We start from the raw sequence: 16,064 nt of genomic DNA, 5'->3' as shown, positions 1-16,064 counted from the left end.
TGTGTTGCTCAGCACCCTGGCCTTTCTTCTTAGTAAGCACTCCCTGACTTCCTTTTGAAGAGTCACCTTTCCCATTGTGTGTAGACTTGGTGGGATTGCTAGGACCCAAGGCAGCACTTGGAGTCTTCTCCTTTGTACCACTTCTTCTGTGGTCGGGTTCGTTTGTCAGACCACTGCCACCAAATGAGAGCACTCAGAGGCTGCCCCAGTTCTCGTCCTTCTATGACCTGACCTTCCAATTTCCCTCTGATTCTGGGAACTGGTTTACATCCTTCCAACAAATTCCTGTTCTCCTGGCTCCGGTTGCTGCAACTGTAGAGCCCTAGGGATATAATCTGCTAGCTAAGAATACGAGTTCCACGACGCAGGGACTATGGCAGAGACTGCTAGAAAACTACAGTGTCCTTTCTTTCTTACAGATTGCAGGTTTTATTTGGGGTGGAAATACGTCCAGCTAAAAACGCTTACTCTCACATTCTGATTTGCAACTAGGGGTAGCCGTGTACTGTAGCTCTGCTCAGTAACATGTGAGCGGAAGTCTGAAATCATATCTGCATTCCAAACAAGCAGAAGGACAAAGAGGAAAGAAGGAAGGAGAAATGCCTGGGTTAGGAAAATAAAGACTCCCCAGAAGTCCCCAGCAGACTTCTGGAATAGGTGTTTTGTGATCATGACATTACAAGCATGAGTATACAACCTAGCCCTTTAAGGAGGCTGAACAGAAAGGTAGAGAGAAACTGGGTCCCTGATGGCATCTCAGCATGTCCTACCAGCCCTGGCTGCCTCCCTCATGATTTCTTGTTAAGTGAAAATCATGATACCCTCTTCAGTAAAGCCACTGGGATGGGAATTTGCTTTGAGCCATGTTGTTTCCTAACTGATAATGGGTACTTGGTCTATTTTATTACTTTAACCCCATGCCTGGCATGTAGTAGACATTAAATATATTTGTTGAATGAATGGATAGTAATCACTAGCAAGAGAATCCTCATTTCTGCATATAATTCCTTAATCATTGCCATCTCACAGATGGGGAAAATGATACATGTTTAGTGCACTTGTGGTTAGTAGCTGTATCACTTGTTTATCCATTCTGATGTATGGACTTTATCCAGGTAAGTTGCAGAAGAGAAAATGAATCTCTGAAGAGAAAGAACATGTGTGGAGAAGAGAACAAATCATTATTCAATAATAAATTCTGACCTAGGAAATATGGCAAACAGATGTTTCAGAGTGTCACCAAAGGTCACCAAGACCTATGAGATTTTCAAAATCTAAAGCTGTCATCTCAGTACCCTCCTAGCTAGTGGCAAGTCTTTCAGTATCTACTTTTGCTCCATGAAAATCCTGACCATCCCTGTGAGCCCAGCTCTACTCCCATTCCCCTTCAGAGAACCTTCCCTAACCACACTAGCTGGTGCTCATCTCTCTCTTTTGCAAATTCGTATGTCATAGGGTCAATTCACTTAATCCAATACAATACCGTTCTTTTTTTTTTTTTTAAGTCCTGTACTGTGTTTATTTTTCTCCTTTTAAAAATTATGTTAGTTACCATACAGTACCTCATTAGTTTTTGATGTAGTGTTCCATGCTTCATTGTTTGCTTATAACACCCAGTGCCCTGTGCAATACGTGCCCTCCTTAATACCCATCACCAAGCTAACCCATCCCCCCCCAACCCTCAGATTGTTTCCTGGAGTCCATAGTCTCTCGTGGTTCATCTCCCCCTCTGATTTCCCCCCCTTCATTTTCTCCTTCCTTCTCCTAATGTCCTCCACGCTATTCCTTATGTTCCACAAATAAGTGAAATCGTATGGTAATTGTCTTTGTCTGCTTGACTCATTTCACTTAGCATAATCTCCTCCAGTTCCATCCATGTTGATGCAAATGTTGGGTAATCATCCTTTCTAATGGCTGAGTAATATTCCGTTGTATATATGGACCACATTTTCTTTATCCGTTCATCCTTTGAAGGGCATCTCGGCTCCTTCCACAGTGCACAACACCATTCTTGATCCTCAATGATAAGAGTCCTTATGGAAGAGAGAAAGGACTAATCATTTGCATTTCCTGTTCAAGGTGGTACTTAGTACTATCCGACTAGGCAGCAGAAAGTAGGGGAAAGGGCAAAGAAGGGGAAAGTAAAAGATCTGGATTCCTGTTTGAGGTCTAACCTTAGGTAGGTCATTCAGTTCACCAGCATTCATGGAGCACCCTCCTTCTGTGACCACTTTCTTGAATCTCAGTTGCATTATCTGTGACGTGGAGAAAGTAAATAACACCCGTCTTACAGATTATGCTGGGCTCCAGTGAGACAGTAGATGTGGAACCGTTCTATAACTGTTAATTGCTGTGTCATAGTAAGTGCTCTAAATTTACCTGTTGAATTTTATATGGTCAATACTCTGAAGGCAATTTTACATGAAAAGACTGGAGTGTTTTCTCTTGGTCACTTGATCTCTTTAGGATTATATGACATTCTAACTTGGTTGTGTCACTCATAACAATCATTAAGGACCTTAAGTATTCCAGCAAATGCTGGCTATTACCCCCGCATCACTGGACATGCAGCCAAATGCCCATGATATGGTCGTTACCAATTATCCATTAGCCTCTGGAATTTTGCCAGGACCTCATTTCAGCCAAAGAGCTCAGGCTTGAATTAATCAGACATCCAAGTAGTTACACATAAAAGTTCTTAAGGCCTTGCATCAGAAAGAACTGAACAACGGCCAATGATACCTGGCTCATCCATGCAGAGCATGGGAATATTGATCAGTTACTTAAAACATTGGTTTTTCTCTTCTTTTTGTCTCCTGTAATTCTTTACACAATTATTTTCTGCAACTTTTTTATGGTTTCACACAATAAAACATTATGAACTTTATTTTACAAAAGGTCCTGTCTAATAAGGCTCTCTCTTCCATTTAAAATATTGTCATTCCAAAACAAAAATCTGATGTTGCCTTGTGTTGGGGAGTAAACTATTTCTAGTTTATATTTCTGGAAATCACCTAGACTTAGGGTATGAAATGCTTTAATTTGGGTTCTCTTAAAAAGCAGAGCCTGAGACAAGGATTTGGGTGCAGGTGGTTAATTTAGGAGGTGGTCCCAGGAAGAAGGAGTGAGGGAGTCAGGGAAGTAGGACAGGGGAGGAGTAATCTGCTGGGAGCACTGTGGGAAGGGCAGTTCTGCTTTGATCACCCAAGTAGCTTGCAGAACACTTCCTGGAATTGTCCTGAAAGACAGTGGTTCCTGCCCGCCCCCTCCCACCCCCATCAATTGAGGGTTTCTTCACAAGCTTTTTCTCCCTTGTACTTCTAGGCTTTCTTCTCATGCCTGAGTGAGTAAACTCCAAGGTGTGGTGCAGAATGCTGAATGCAATATCCCATTTGAGCTGAGATACTAGTAATGTGAGGTGGGAGAGCTTGCACTTAACTGTCCATTGTAACCATAGCTGACATTAGAGATGGGCAGAGAACATGTGACAAGGATACCAGAGGCACCTGCTCATGAAGTTCTGCTTTTATGGGTGTAGATTATCCCAATTTTGAAATATTTACATGCAATTGTAGTTGATAGTTGTCTTCAACAACAACAACAACAACCACCACCACCACCACCACCATATTAGCACCTAAACTTTATTGAGTGTTCTGTATGCCAGGCTCTGTTGTAAGCATTTGAAAAAAGTTTCCTCCAGGTAACTACCATTATTATGATTATTGTTATGAAAATAAGTATAGCCTCATGCAGTTAATTCCTAACTAATAATTTTGGCCATTTTTATTATCATTACTAGTAACAATAAATGCATATTTTGAACACAAGTCAAAACAGCTTCAGCTTCTCAAGTAAAGAGGACCCAGACTCCTGGGTCAGATTTTATTCTAAAATATCCAAATAGTATCCCAATTATGGTGTTTTATCAGTAGCAGTAGGGAAGACAGGGTGAAGTTATATCCAGCAAACCTTATTCTGTGCAGAAACTCATAGCCTGTTGTGACTGTTACAGATGGGACATGTGTTGTGTTGGAGAAAAGTCAAGAATTTTTGCTCTAGGCTAAACCTACTTTTCTGCTTTCTAACTTTTTTTTAACCTTAAACTTAAAAAAATAAAGCCAAAAATGTCCTTTTTAATGTCATGTATTTTTAATTTGCTACTCAGAAGGTGTTAGATCTGATTGTGTTGAACATTTTCCACTTGGCTGTTAACTACAAAATTTCCTCAGAAGAATAGTGTTGAAGGGTCTTCTACCCTTCTACTCTTGAAGAAAGAGCCAATCAGGCCACTCCTATTCCGTGTTAGCACCAGGAAAATGAAAGGCTGTAGTGCTATCCCAAGAAACCAGTGTTGTGGGGTGAGCTCCTCTCCTGACTTCGCCTGGTATCCACTTTTCAGAGAGCTTCCCATGTGAGCACTGAAGGCATACGACAGCCAGAAGACTGACCGCTATTGAGCAGTACTCAAATGATTGTGGTTACACATCTATACGTAGATTTCATCTTGCTGCCTCCCTGACTTGATGTGTAAGTCATGACCACAAGGCACATGAACAAGTATGACCGTGTTCTTGATTTGTGATGTTTTTGTGGCAGGCACTAAGAGGCAGGAGACCTGCATTTCCTGGCTCAGCTGGTCACTGTCTGATTAAGTTACTTCTCTTTTTCCGGCCTCAGTTTTCCCGATAGTACATACTGAAGTCCAACTGGCTGAGTTGTAAATTCTCTTCTAACTTCGCATTCTGTGGCTTATCGTATACAGTTCAATAATACATTTCTTTACATTTTCTTGTGTGGGATAGAGTATGGAAGACGGCAATGGCAGAGAAATCCCCAAATCATAAATCATATTTCATAAATAGAAATATGTTTGATAGATAAATGTACGTACTTAGATTTTTTCAAATATTCAGATTTATTTAAAAATTATATTTTAACTAAAATATATTCTATGCTTTTTTTTTTTCCTACTCATCCTTAGACTTCCTACTATTCATTTCTTTGTCTTGAGATTCTAGTAAAATCCTGAAATGGAATGATTATTGATTTATGCCCGTCTCTTTCCAAAAGAGCTTGAAGGCAAGGCTTCTTGGTGTGTAGGTGGTGGTGGTATTAATAGAACAGGCATTGTTACCTTATTGATCCTTCACCTGGCTGCTGGTGCTTTAGGATTTTCTGATCCTTCCATCTGGTGGTTTTGCCCATGCTCCCTTTACTGCTTATTTTTTTAACTTCTGAACTCTTCAATTCTGAACCCTTTCTAGCTGATGCTCTTTAGAAACATAATTTCTAAACCCATCAATTGCAGTTCTTTTTTAAAGGTAGCTTCAAGTCCTCTATTCAGTTCAGGTGTATCTGAACATAGCAACCCAGGAAAAGCCAATGGTTCTTCTTTTCCTCTCCTTATCTGATTTTTAAGCAAGTAATTTTAAGATGCTATTAAGATTGAACAAACAGACTCGAAAATGAGTGAGCTCTTTGACAAAGCACAAAATGTAATTGAATAAATGAGAGAGAGCATCATGACATAACATCTTCATAGCAAGAAACTGAGGACAATATAAATGTCCCAAAACAGGGATTTGATTAAACAATTGATAGTACATTTATACATTGGATTATTGGGTTATTGGACTATTCCTGTGCTTTTAAAAATATGTCCTAGAGAATTATTTCATGATGTGAAAAATTGTTTTAATTGTATTATTAAATTACCAAAGCAGGTTACATAACAGAATTTTCCATATAATTTAAAAAAAATAATTTTTGGATTGTGTGCAATGCATAGAAAGAAAGACTGAAAGGACATAGAAACATTCACAGGGCTACATATTGGCAGGTGGGGGTTTAAGAGTAAGAATTTTTTTCTTGTTTTTTATCTGAAGTTTCCTAAAATGTCTACAAGAAACATGTATTATTTTGTGACAAGAAAAGAAACAATAATATAAAAACAAATTTCAGATGGATAAAACAGTAAATGTAAAAATAAAATAGTAAAAATCTTAAAAGAAAATTTAGGAGACTATTTAAAATGTGGGAACAAGGAGATCAAACAAAAACAGAGAAATGACCCAGAAACTATGAAAGAAAAGTATATTTGACTTTATAAAGCCTAAAATGTTTTATCTGATAAAAGATACCATAAAAACAGGCCCCAAATCACTTTGTAATGTATATGAATGTTGAATAACTATGGTGTATACCTGAAACTAATATAATATTGTATGTAAGCTACACTTCAATAAAAGACATGACCAAAAAACACAGGCTGAAAAATATTTGCAATGCATACAGCAGATAAGGGGTTCATAGCTATCCTATACACACAACCTCCACAAACACGTTAACGAAAGAAACCCAAATGACCCAACGGAAAAATGGATGAAGCACAACCATAAGACATGATGTATGAAAAGACGTCCGGTCTTCCCAGCAGCCAGGCAAATGCAGATGTAATAAAAACGAAATATCTGGCACCCATCAGAATGGCAGAATTCAAAAACAGAGATAATGCCTGTCCTTTATGAAAGTAGAAGACGATCTTCTCACTATTACTGGTGGATATGTAAAATATTTTAACTGTATTTGAAAGCAGTCTGGCCATAAAATTGGAAGTCGTTTGTTCCAACAGGCTGACAGGAGGGTACATTATTTCCCTCTTGTACCGTTTTCTCCCTGTGGAGAGAATTCCATTTGGGGAGCAATCCTGGCTTCTGTCCATCTTCCAAACTGTCTTCAACAGTTGAGGAGCAAGGAATCATCTGACTGGGGATCTGAGGATCAGGACTGGGGCATGTGTAGCTCTGCCCCTCTCTATCCGGCTCTTGGACCTGCCCACTGCAGAGAACAGATCTCTGAGATTTTCTTGGCCATGTGGGAAGCCCAGTGGGTAAGGCTCTACCCCAGTAAGGGGCCTATGGTTAATTAGCACTGCCTGGACTGGGTGGAGGTAGGGGAGTGTGTGTCTATGCAGATGAGCTCTTTAGATCTCCCTTCAAGATAACTTGCTGTGAGAACGTTACACCAGCTGCTGAACCTTCAGATCTACCACAGTGCTCATGCTGAGGCCACGTTTTTCCTGGGTTGGACAGCTTTTATGGTGGGGCCCTCCAATGACCTGGATGAGACTTCTCTGAGCTACACTGCAGCCTGAGGCTTTTTCTATCCAGTCCTCCCTTCCCTGCTTCCTTGCACCGGTGCCAGACCTGCATTATAATCTGTAACCTGTGTCACAATCATGAGCATTTCCTCTGGCAAATTATTTGCAAGGCTAATTCTGTCTTGGCAGCTGCTTCTCAGAGGACTTAGACACATCGTTGGTACTAGGAGTGGGGTGAGGAAGCAGTAATATGTGGTTGGACTGGGTCTTCGGCTGCTGGCAAGGAAGACCTAACCCTGTGTGTAACTGTTTTCTATTGCTGCTGTGAGAAGTTACCACAAGCTTAGTTGCTTAAAACGACACAGACTTATTTGCTCAAAGTTACGGCAGCTAGAAGTCCAAAATGGGTTTCACTGGGCTAAAATCAAGGTGGGGGCAGGGCTGTGTTCCTTCTGAAGCCTCTGGAGGACAGTCTGTTTCCTCGCCTTTGCCATCCTCCAAGGGCTGCCAGTATTCTCTGGCTTGTAGTCCCTTCCTCCATTTTCGAAGCTGGTAGCATAACATCTTCCAATCCCTCTTTTACTCTGACACTTCTATCTCCCTCTTTAAAAAAAAAAAAATTTATTTATTTTAGAGAGTGAGAATGTGAGTGGGGGGAGGGGCAGAGAGAGGGAGACAAGCAGAATCCCCACTGAGCAGGAAGCTTGATGGGGGCTCGATCCCAGGACCCTGAGATCATGTCCTGAGCCAAAACCAAGATTCTGTCGCTCAACTGACTGAGCCACCCAGGTGCCCCTCCCCCTTTCATTTATAAGGACTTTGGTCATTACACTGGACCCACCAATACGCACTTCAAGATAATCTCACCATCCCAAGATCCTTAGCTTAATCACATCTACAAAGTTCCTTTTATCATGTAAACATATTTACAGATTATGATGAATTTTTTTTTTTTTTTGGTCAGGGTGGGGAGCAGTATTCTTTTCTGCCTAACATCATATAATATGCAAGGCACTGTGGCATATGGTAGCAACCCAACTGCTAAAAATCTCACTGGTGGTGACCTGGGTGGAAGGGACTATCCTTGATGATTTAGATATCTGAAATGCAATGGGGCCGGGGGGAGAGAGGAACAAATGCATGTAAGGGCCATGGTTTTGGTTGGTGTTTAGAGGTTGTATCAATGCCCTGCAGAGAGATAATGAGAAGCTGAGAGCTGTTAATACACCACTAAAAGCTAAATGTGAGAGCTGGCAGGACTCTCTGTGGGAGTTTACAAAGGGGCCCTACCTCCTCAGTGGAAGCTTGGATGTAGTTGAGGAGCAAGTGTGGGACTTAGTCCAAAGCTTCAGATACCTTTAAATTCTCAAGCCAGGTCTGTAGCGCTAAGGTCAGGGCCCTGGCTGGGAAGGCTTGGGACCCGGATATATGAGATGTGGACATCAACGTGGATGCCCACAAGCACTGTGGCTCTGTAAACTCCTCTGAACCCACAGGCTTTTAGCCCGCCCCTTCTGTGGGAAGAGAGAGCACTTCTCTCATGTAGGAAGGCACTGCAGAGGCTCGCCTCCCCGAAACAGCAGGTGTCCCTCTGAGGAGTTGCCCCTGCTGCCTCTCTCGAATGTCAGTGCCATAACTAGGGTTAACTCCCAGAAGAATCCAGCTGGGCATGTGCTAGGCTTCATAAGAGAGGAAAGAGATCCCACCTCAAAGGAACTACAAAGACTAACCAGCACATGCTGGTGGGAGCAACAGCAGTCTGCCGGGAATAAATTTTGATGGGGGCTTAACCCAGGAGGCAGAACGTAACACTGGATGAGCAAGAATTCACAGACTTTAGGGAACTATCTCAAGGATGTGAGATTTAACACTGGCTAAGACCCCAGGGCATGGGGCAAGTTTACTACTTAGGGAGGCTCTTAGAAACCTGGGCTGTGGCCAGTGGCCCAGCTGGTCAGGGGCCTGGAAGGAAAAGAATGGGCACTATTCCTCAAGGAAACCACCGGTGTTTCGGTGGCAACTCGACTACGTTGGGTCCCTTCCATTCTGGAAGGGCCAGGATTTGTCCTCACAGGGATAGATACCTGTTTCTCTGTATGGGTTTGCCTTTCCTATCTGCAAAGCTGCAGCCAAAACTCACTCAGGAGCTTACAGAATGCCTTATCCGCTGGTGTGCAATCCTGTACAGACAGCATAGCACCGGACCCCATTTTGCAGGAAGCAAGTCCAAAACAGTTGACTTGAATATATTTCTGCAATGTATTTTTAAGTGCAAAAAGCACATAGATAGTGTGATCCCATTTTTGAAAAACAGTAACAACCCTACTTTATATATGTATTTATGTTTGTCTATGATTCTAGCAGCATGGGAATGTTATGAAATAATACATACCAGGTCATTAATACTGGTTACAGGGGAGTTGGGATGGAGCAGAGGGATGTCTGGTGAGGGGGGGGGGGACAGAGAGTAGGAGGAAGTCTTAAACTGCATTTTTAGAAACTATTCATGATGAAAAAGAATATTACGGTGTTATCCCATTTGTACAAGTTGCATGAAAGATGGCCTCTAAAACATGAATAGTGGTTATCTTAAAGTGATGGAATTCCAGAACATGCCAGCTTCTATCATCATCTGTTGCCTTTTGGCAATCACTCAATCTTATATATGGAAACCTCTGTCCCTTAGCCACTCTGGTTTTCAGTGTTTTCATCTGTGAAATAAGAGAACTAAGCCAAGGCTTCTGTGAGGCGCAAAGGCAGCAACAGAGTTTCAGTATTTCAGTTTAATTTAAGCAGTTTAATTCAGTACAGAGGAAAAAAAAGGATTGAATGTGTACTATGTGCCAGGTAAGTTGCAGAGTGTGGGGGTGTGAGAGGACTAAGACACAGGTTTATAGCATAGAGGGTACTCTGAGTGCATTCATGCTCTTATAACAAAAATACCATCCATGGAGTGGCTTCTAAGCAACGTACCTTTATTTCTCACAGCTGTGGAGGCTGTGAGGTCCAAGATCATGGTGCTGGCAGGTCGAGTATGTGGTATAGACCCACTTCCTATGCATAGACTGCTGTCTTTTCTTTAACTTCACATGGTGGAAATGGCAAGGGATCTCTCTGAGGTCTCCATCAGAAGGGCGCTAATCCCATTTATGAGGGCTCTACCTTCATGACTTAATCACCTCCCAAAGGCCCCACCTCCAAATACCATCACACTGGGGATTAGATTTCAACCTAAGAATTTGGGGTAGACCCAAACATTCAGTCCCGGTAGAGAATCGCATGTAAGAACAGATGAACTTAGCATATGGGAAGTGCTACGATACAGGTATTACAGGGTGGTATAGGGTCTCAGGTTGTGGTAAGGGGGCAGCGTTCGGGAAGGATAAATGATACTCAACACCCCCACCTAAAGAAATGTCCATTTTATGATTTTGACTATTTTAAGAAGAGCAGTGCCTAGAATAAAGATGGAAAAGACGTATGTCAAAATCTTGATAGTTATTCCACTGCTTTACTCTTTATTGTTTTTTTTTTTCCTATTTCTTTTCTGTGAGTGTTTAATAAGAAAGTTGTATCTTATTTTGGTTGGATCATATCAGCTCAGAATGGTGATACTCCCATCTCACATGTGTGAAATGCTCTCTAATGAATCTGAAGGAAGAGTGTATCAATTTTTACTTATATGGTCATCATGGTAATAATTCAAGTATTTAAAGGCAGGGAGCTCATGATAGGTAACTAGTAAAAGGTATCCTTAGTAGTAAAAAGTTTGGAAGCCACCAGGCAGGAACCCAAAGATACTTTCTGGCTCTGGGATGCCATGGAGAAAGCCCCTGGCCTTCCTCTATGTGCACCCCTTTGACATGACCTCTTCTAAGAAAAGGTGTGCGGTTGATCTGACAGTTACCTGTTGATCTCACTGCCAGGTTTTCACACCCACGTACATTCTGCACAAATCATGGAAACCCACACAGTAATTTTAACTCCTTCCCCAGAGCAACTATAAGGGATTGACATTTTATGTGTATAGAAATGGAAACCCAGGGGTCAAATGATTTGTCCAGAAAGTTTCAGATTTAGGGCTAGATCTGAAAATCCTTAGTCCTCTTCATCCATAAGCTGTGAAAACAGCTTTTAGAGCTGTTGATGAGAATCCCTCTTTGCTCCTGCTAATGTTTCCAGTGCAGCTGGGGTCCAGTTCAGGCTCTTATGCTATCCATCACCTACCTGGCCCTAACCTCTCTTTCTGGCATGCTGTATGACACCTGCTTCCTCGCCATAGTACTCACCACATGTTCATGAGAATCACATAATGTCTATCTTTCCCAGTAAACTATAAGATCTTTTTTTTAAAAGATTTTAAAATTTATTTATTAGAGAGAAAGTACAAGCTAGGGGGAGGAGTAGAGGGAGAGGGAGAGGCAGACACCCCACTAGCAGGGAGCCTTACTTGAGGCTCGATCCCAGGACCCTGAGTTCGTGACCTGAGCCAAAGGCAGATGCTTAATGGACTGAGGCACCCAGGAGCCCCAAACTATAAGATCTTTTTCATTACTTTCTCCCAATGCCTAAGACAGTACCTGACACAGTGACAATTAAGTAATGTATAAATTAATAAATAGATCTCTGACTTTGGGTCACATAATAGCTAACACTTATTTAGTGCTTTCAATGTGCCAAGCACTATTCTAAGTGTTTTACTGTATTAGCTCATTTAATTCTCCCAATAAACCAAGTAGGGAGGGACTACAGTTACCCTTAGTAGTACAGCAAAGAAAGTGAGGTTAATTAGCTTGTGAGGTCACATGGCCAGTGAGTGGTAAGGGTGGGACTTGAACCCAGTCAGTCTGATTCTGTAGTCTGTGCTCTTAACCACTCTTCCATGCTGCTTTTTAACTCATTTAACCTCTCTTTATCTCAATTTTTCTAACAGAAAAGTGGATTGAAGTATCTACTCACTGGACTGTTGGAAGAATTAAAATACAAAAGTACACATGAAGCTATGTACACGTTAGGTATTTTTTATTGTTATCATTAATGTTACTATGTAATCACTAATCCCGTTAGCCATTAAAGATCACTTTTATGCCAAGAAAAATCAAATACTGTGATTACAAAAACATATTCCTGGGTAATTGATAGTAGTAGAGGGTTAAAAGCTATGGTTTCTGCATCTTGACTTTTTTTAGACTTCCTGAACGACTTTAGGAAAATAATTTCGTGTCACCTTGTTGGGTTTCATTTCCCCATCCCATAAGTGTTCTTTGCTGCCTGCCCAAATCTATTCATCAATTACTTGATACTAATCATGAAATGTTCATAGAGTTTTGGGGTGGTGACTGAGCAAGGGGATTTACAAATCTTTCTCAGCTGAGAAAGGAGAGAGTCTCCCCCTAGTGTTCGTCTTTGTGCAGAAGGCTCTGAGCCCCACTTCAGGCTCTTGGTTTAGTCTCATTCTCATAATCACAGAGTGATTTTTGGAGCTAGAAGTTCAGAGTTCTAATCCTACAGCAGCAGAAATGGGGATTTATGTAGCATGTTAAGTGCTTTATATAATGTGTGGATGAATGTAGCCATGCACGTTCAAGTAGCTGTATATTCACAGATGGTCTGCCCATTTATCTTTGAATCATTTTAAGATGCTTGACCGTTTGCCAGTTCAAGATCAATAGTGATTACTCCATGATCCAGTATAGGTTTGATGAGCCCCCTGGGAGTAAATAAAGAAACTAATTTTCACTGGGTACATACTAAGTAACAAGTTCCTTAACAACCACTGTCTTTTCAATTCACACAATAGTTTTTAAGGCAGGTATTAGTCTACCCAGAGATATGAAGACTGAGGCTCAGAGATCTTTAGGAACTTGCCCTATTATTACACATTGTATACATGGTAAGCATAGTTTTCAAACCCAACTCCAAGACCCATGCTCTGTCCTTTACGCTTCGCTTTCAGCCCGTGGCCCCTGGCTTCTCAGGGGCCCCATGAGGGTGTCTCAACATTTCCAGCCTCCACTGAGTAGAGGCGGACACTTCCTGTTCTTTGAATTCTTTCCTTGGTTACCTCACCAGTGCTCGTATCCATAGCTTGATGGTTAACCTGATAAATTGTTGTTACTATTCATGGATAATATTTTGGTTCATGGATAATAATTATAGGGAGTATCTTGACCCAAGAGAGCGGTACTATAATTAGAATTGTAGGAAACTGGACCTGGGCGTGGCATTATTTAAAAACATCCTTGTTTTAAACAACCTTACTATTTGGAGATCAAATATTTCAAAACCTGGGTTTATGGTGGCAAAATAATAAAAGTGAGGCTTCCTGGTAAAAAAGAAGGGCTCTTATTATGTCTTAAATCATGGCTTCTTCATTCTACATGTGGGGCCTGCCAGGCCAGTAAGTTATGATGGGCCTATGTGTTATCTTATATTCTCTTCGTAATTTCATATTTAACTGGAAGTAGGGGAGTGAGAGGAAGGAGAGGAGGGGAGATGCTGTTTGGCAATTGGCCAGTTCTGTGAGCAAGTTTTGGTTTTTGTGGTTCTGTAGTTCTTTCGGTGAATAAAGCCTCCCATTCATATAGCCCAGACTAGTTATAAGCTGGTATTGAGTGATGGCCAATTACAAGTTATTCACATTTGGATCAATATCCCAGACATGAGCTCATTAACCCCAAATCCTATTATCTCACACATGTGAAGCAGATTGTTTTTAATGTGATGACATTTTCACTGTCTACAACCTGAGTTCTGATGTAGTAAAAAAGCCTCAGCAGATATAAGCAGAAATGAGCCACTGCGTTGATATCCACACAACCCATGACATGTCATGTGTGAATTAATAAATGTCTGCTTGTGCCTTTTAAGGGTCAGCCTCAGAGTCGATGACCTTGGTGAATTTCCTAGAGTTTTTCTTCTTACTACCCATCTCCTTGGGATTCCAGCTTTTCCTGGCATCTAGAAACCTCTCCTCTTTTGAAGTCTGTAGATTATGAGTCCCTGTCTTCAGTTTCTTTATTTTCCAAGACATCGGTTTTTAGGCCTGTTGTTGCTACGGCTTTTATCTATTTTAATCCTCTCTAGTCTGTTCATAACAATTTTAATTAATGGGCAGACTTTCTTTATAGATGGAATGCTCATACCTCTTAATGATATATCATTGCAGCGATTAGAATCATTTATTCACATGCCATCCCATTTTCCACCTCTGCAAGAGCAGGCAAATTTTTCTTCCAACCATTATCTCTACAGCTAATGAATTGAACCCCAAATTAACTCTGAATTATGTGGCATCTTACCCTTGTCTTTTGTTTAGGGGTCCTCTTTGAGGCTGGTTGCCTAAACATCCCTCTATGGTCTTCGAGTAAGGGGGAAAAGCTTTGACTTTTTACTAAAATATGCTAAAACAAAAAACAAACAACAAAAAAACATTGACTCTTTTCTTCTGGTCTGACTCATGATGTCATCTCAGTGGTTCAAAAATTTAAACTTTGATTTCACAACATTTGGTATATAGGATCATGTTTTCCCCATGTATACAGTGGAGAATATCTTCCCAGCATACTCACAGAACAATTGTAAATATTAAGTGCATTTGCAAAGTGTAACATGCTATATAAATAATATGCACATATCTGTTTATCAATGGTTCTCTTTTGTGCCCAGGTAGCATTAGCAATGTCTAGAGACATTCTGGAGTGTCAGACCTGGTTGGGGTGGGGGGTGGGGCGGGGGAGATGCTAGCGCCATCAGGTGGGCAGAGGCCAGTAATGCTGCTAAGTATAATACCAGAACAGCCCCCACAACAAAGAATTACCTGGCCCTAAATGTCCATAATGCCAAGGCTGAGGAACCCTGAGTAAAAAGACTCTGATATAAAAAGCAGAACTTGAACCGTGTTCAATAATCATCCTCTCTCCTGCTCCTTCCTCTCCCATGACTATTTTCCTAACTAATCTTTCTCTATCGCGGGCAAGCTGAATGAGGTAATGAAATGCTAATTGAAAGTGCCACTCCTTCTACAGGTCATTAGACAGAGGAAGCAAATTTGATAGACACTATTTTTAACCTTTCTCATTAATTAAAAAACATCATGTAGATAATTTTTAGTGGCTGGAAGGATCAGGGTGAGTAGTTATTCTGTTTTTATTTCTATGCTCTAGTTTATCTTTTAGTACAATACCTAGTCATTAAAAAATAGAATTCTAGAACCAGAGACATGACTTAGGTCAGTGGCTAAGTCATCAAAGACAGGGGGCGTCTAGATTCTTCCCCTGTTAATGGCCGTCCTACATAACAACAATAGGCAGCAACTATTGGGCATTTATATAGGTTCAGGCCCTTTGTCTGCATTACCTTAGTTTGTCTTCACAACAATCCTGAAAAATAGTTATGTCATGCTAGTCAAAACATTTTTTAGAACTTTCTATAAAAAAGTTTAGAGGGACGCCTGGGTGGCTCAGTCGGTCAAATATCTGCCTTCGGCTCAGGTCATGATCCCAGGGTCCTGGAATCGAGTCCCGTATCAGGCTCCTTGCTCAGCAGGAAGCCTCCTTCTCCCTCTGCCTGGCGCTCCCCTTCCTTGTACTCTGCCACCCTAGACAAATAAATAATCTTTTTTAAAAAAAAGTTTAGAAATAGAACTTTCTGCAGTTAAAGCTTGCTTCTGCTGCTTCTTCAGTTCTCCTAAAATGGTCAATCAATCCATCAGTCAATAGACCCAGAAATTCCTATCTGCAGAGCTCTTTGGGAACTCAGTGACTTTTCCTTCAAAACACAGGAGCTTTAGGGGCGCCTGGGTGGCACAGCGGTTGAGCGTCTGCCTTCGGCTCAGGGCGTGATCCCGGCGTTGTGGGATCGAGCCCCACATCAGGCTCCTCTGCTGGGAGCCTGCCTTCTTCCTCTCCCACTCCCCCTGCTTGTGTTCCCTCTCTCGCTGGCTGTCTCTATCTCTGTTGAA

At 41.4% G+C, this 16,064-nt stretch overlaps 1 long non-coding RNA gene across 2 annotated transcripts in view; it reads left to right on the top strand.

The window, feature by feature from the left end:
- LOC113257710 (uncharacterized) overlaps window positions 1-16,064 on the top strand; it is a 319,690-nt gene that overhangs the window by 167,733 nt on the left and 135,893 nt on the right. The gene's annotated exons all lie outside the window — the stretch shown is intronic.

This window comes from Ursus arctos, unplaced genomic scaffold, assembly GCF_023065955.2.
Source record: "Ursus arctos isolate Adak ecotype North America unplaced genomic scaffold, UrsArc2.0 scaffold_26, whole genome shotgun sequence".
Classification (NCBI taxonomy): Eukaryota; Metazoa; Chordata; class Mammalia; order Carnivora; family Ursidae; genus Ursus; species Ursus arctos.
The sequence above is the reverse complement of the archived record's forward strand: the minus strand, read 5'-3'. Positions and strand labels throughout refer to the sequence as shown.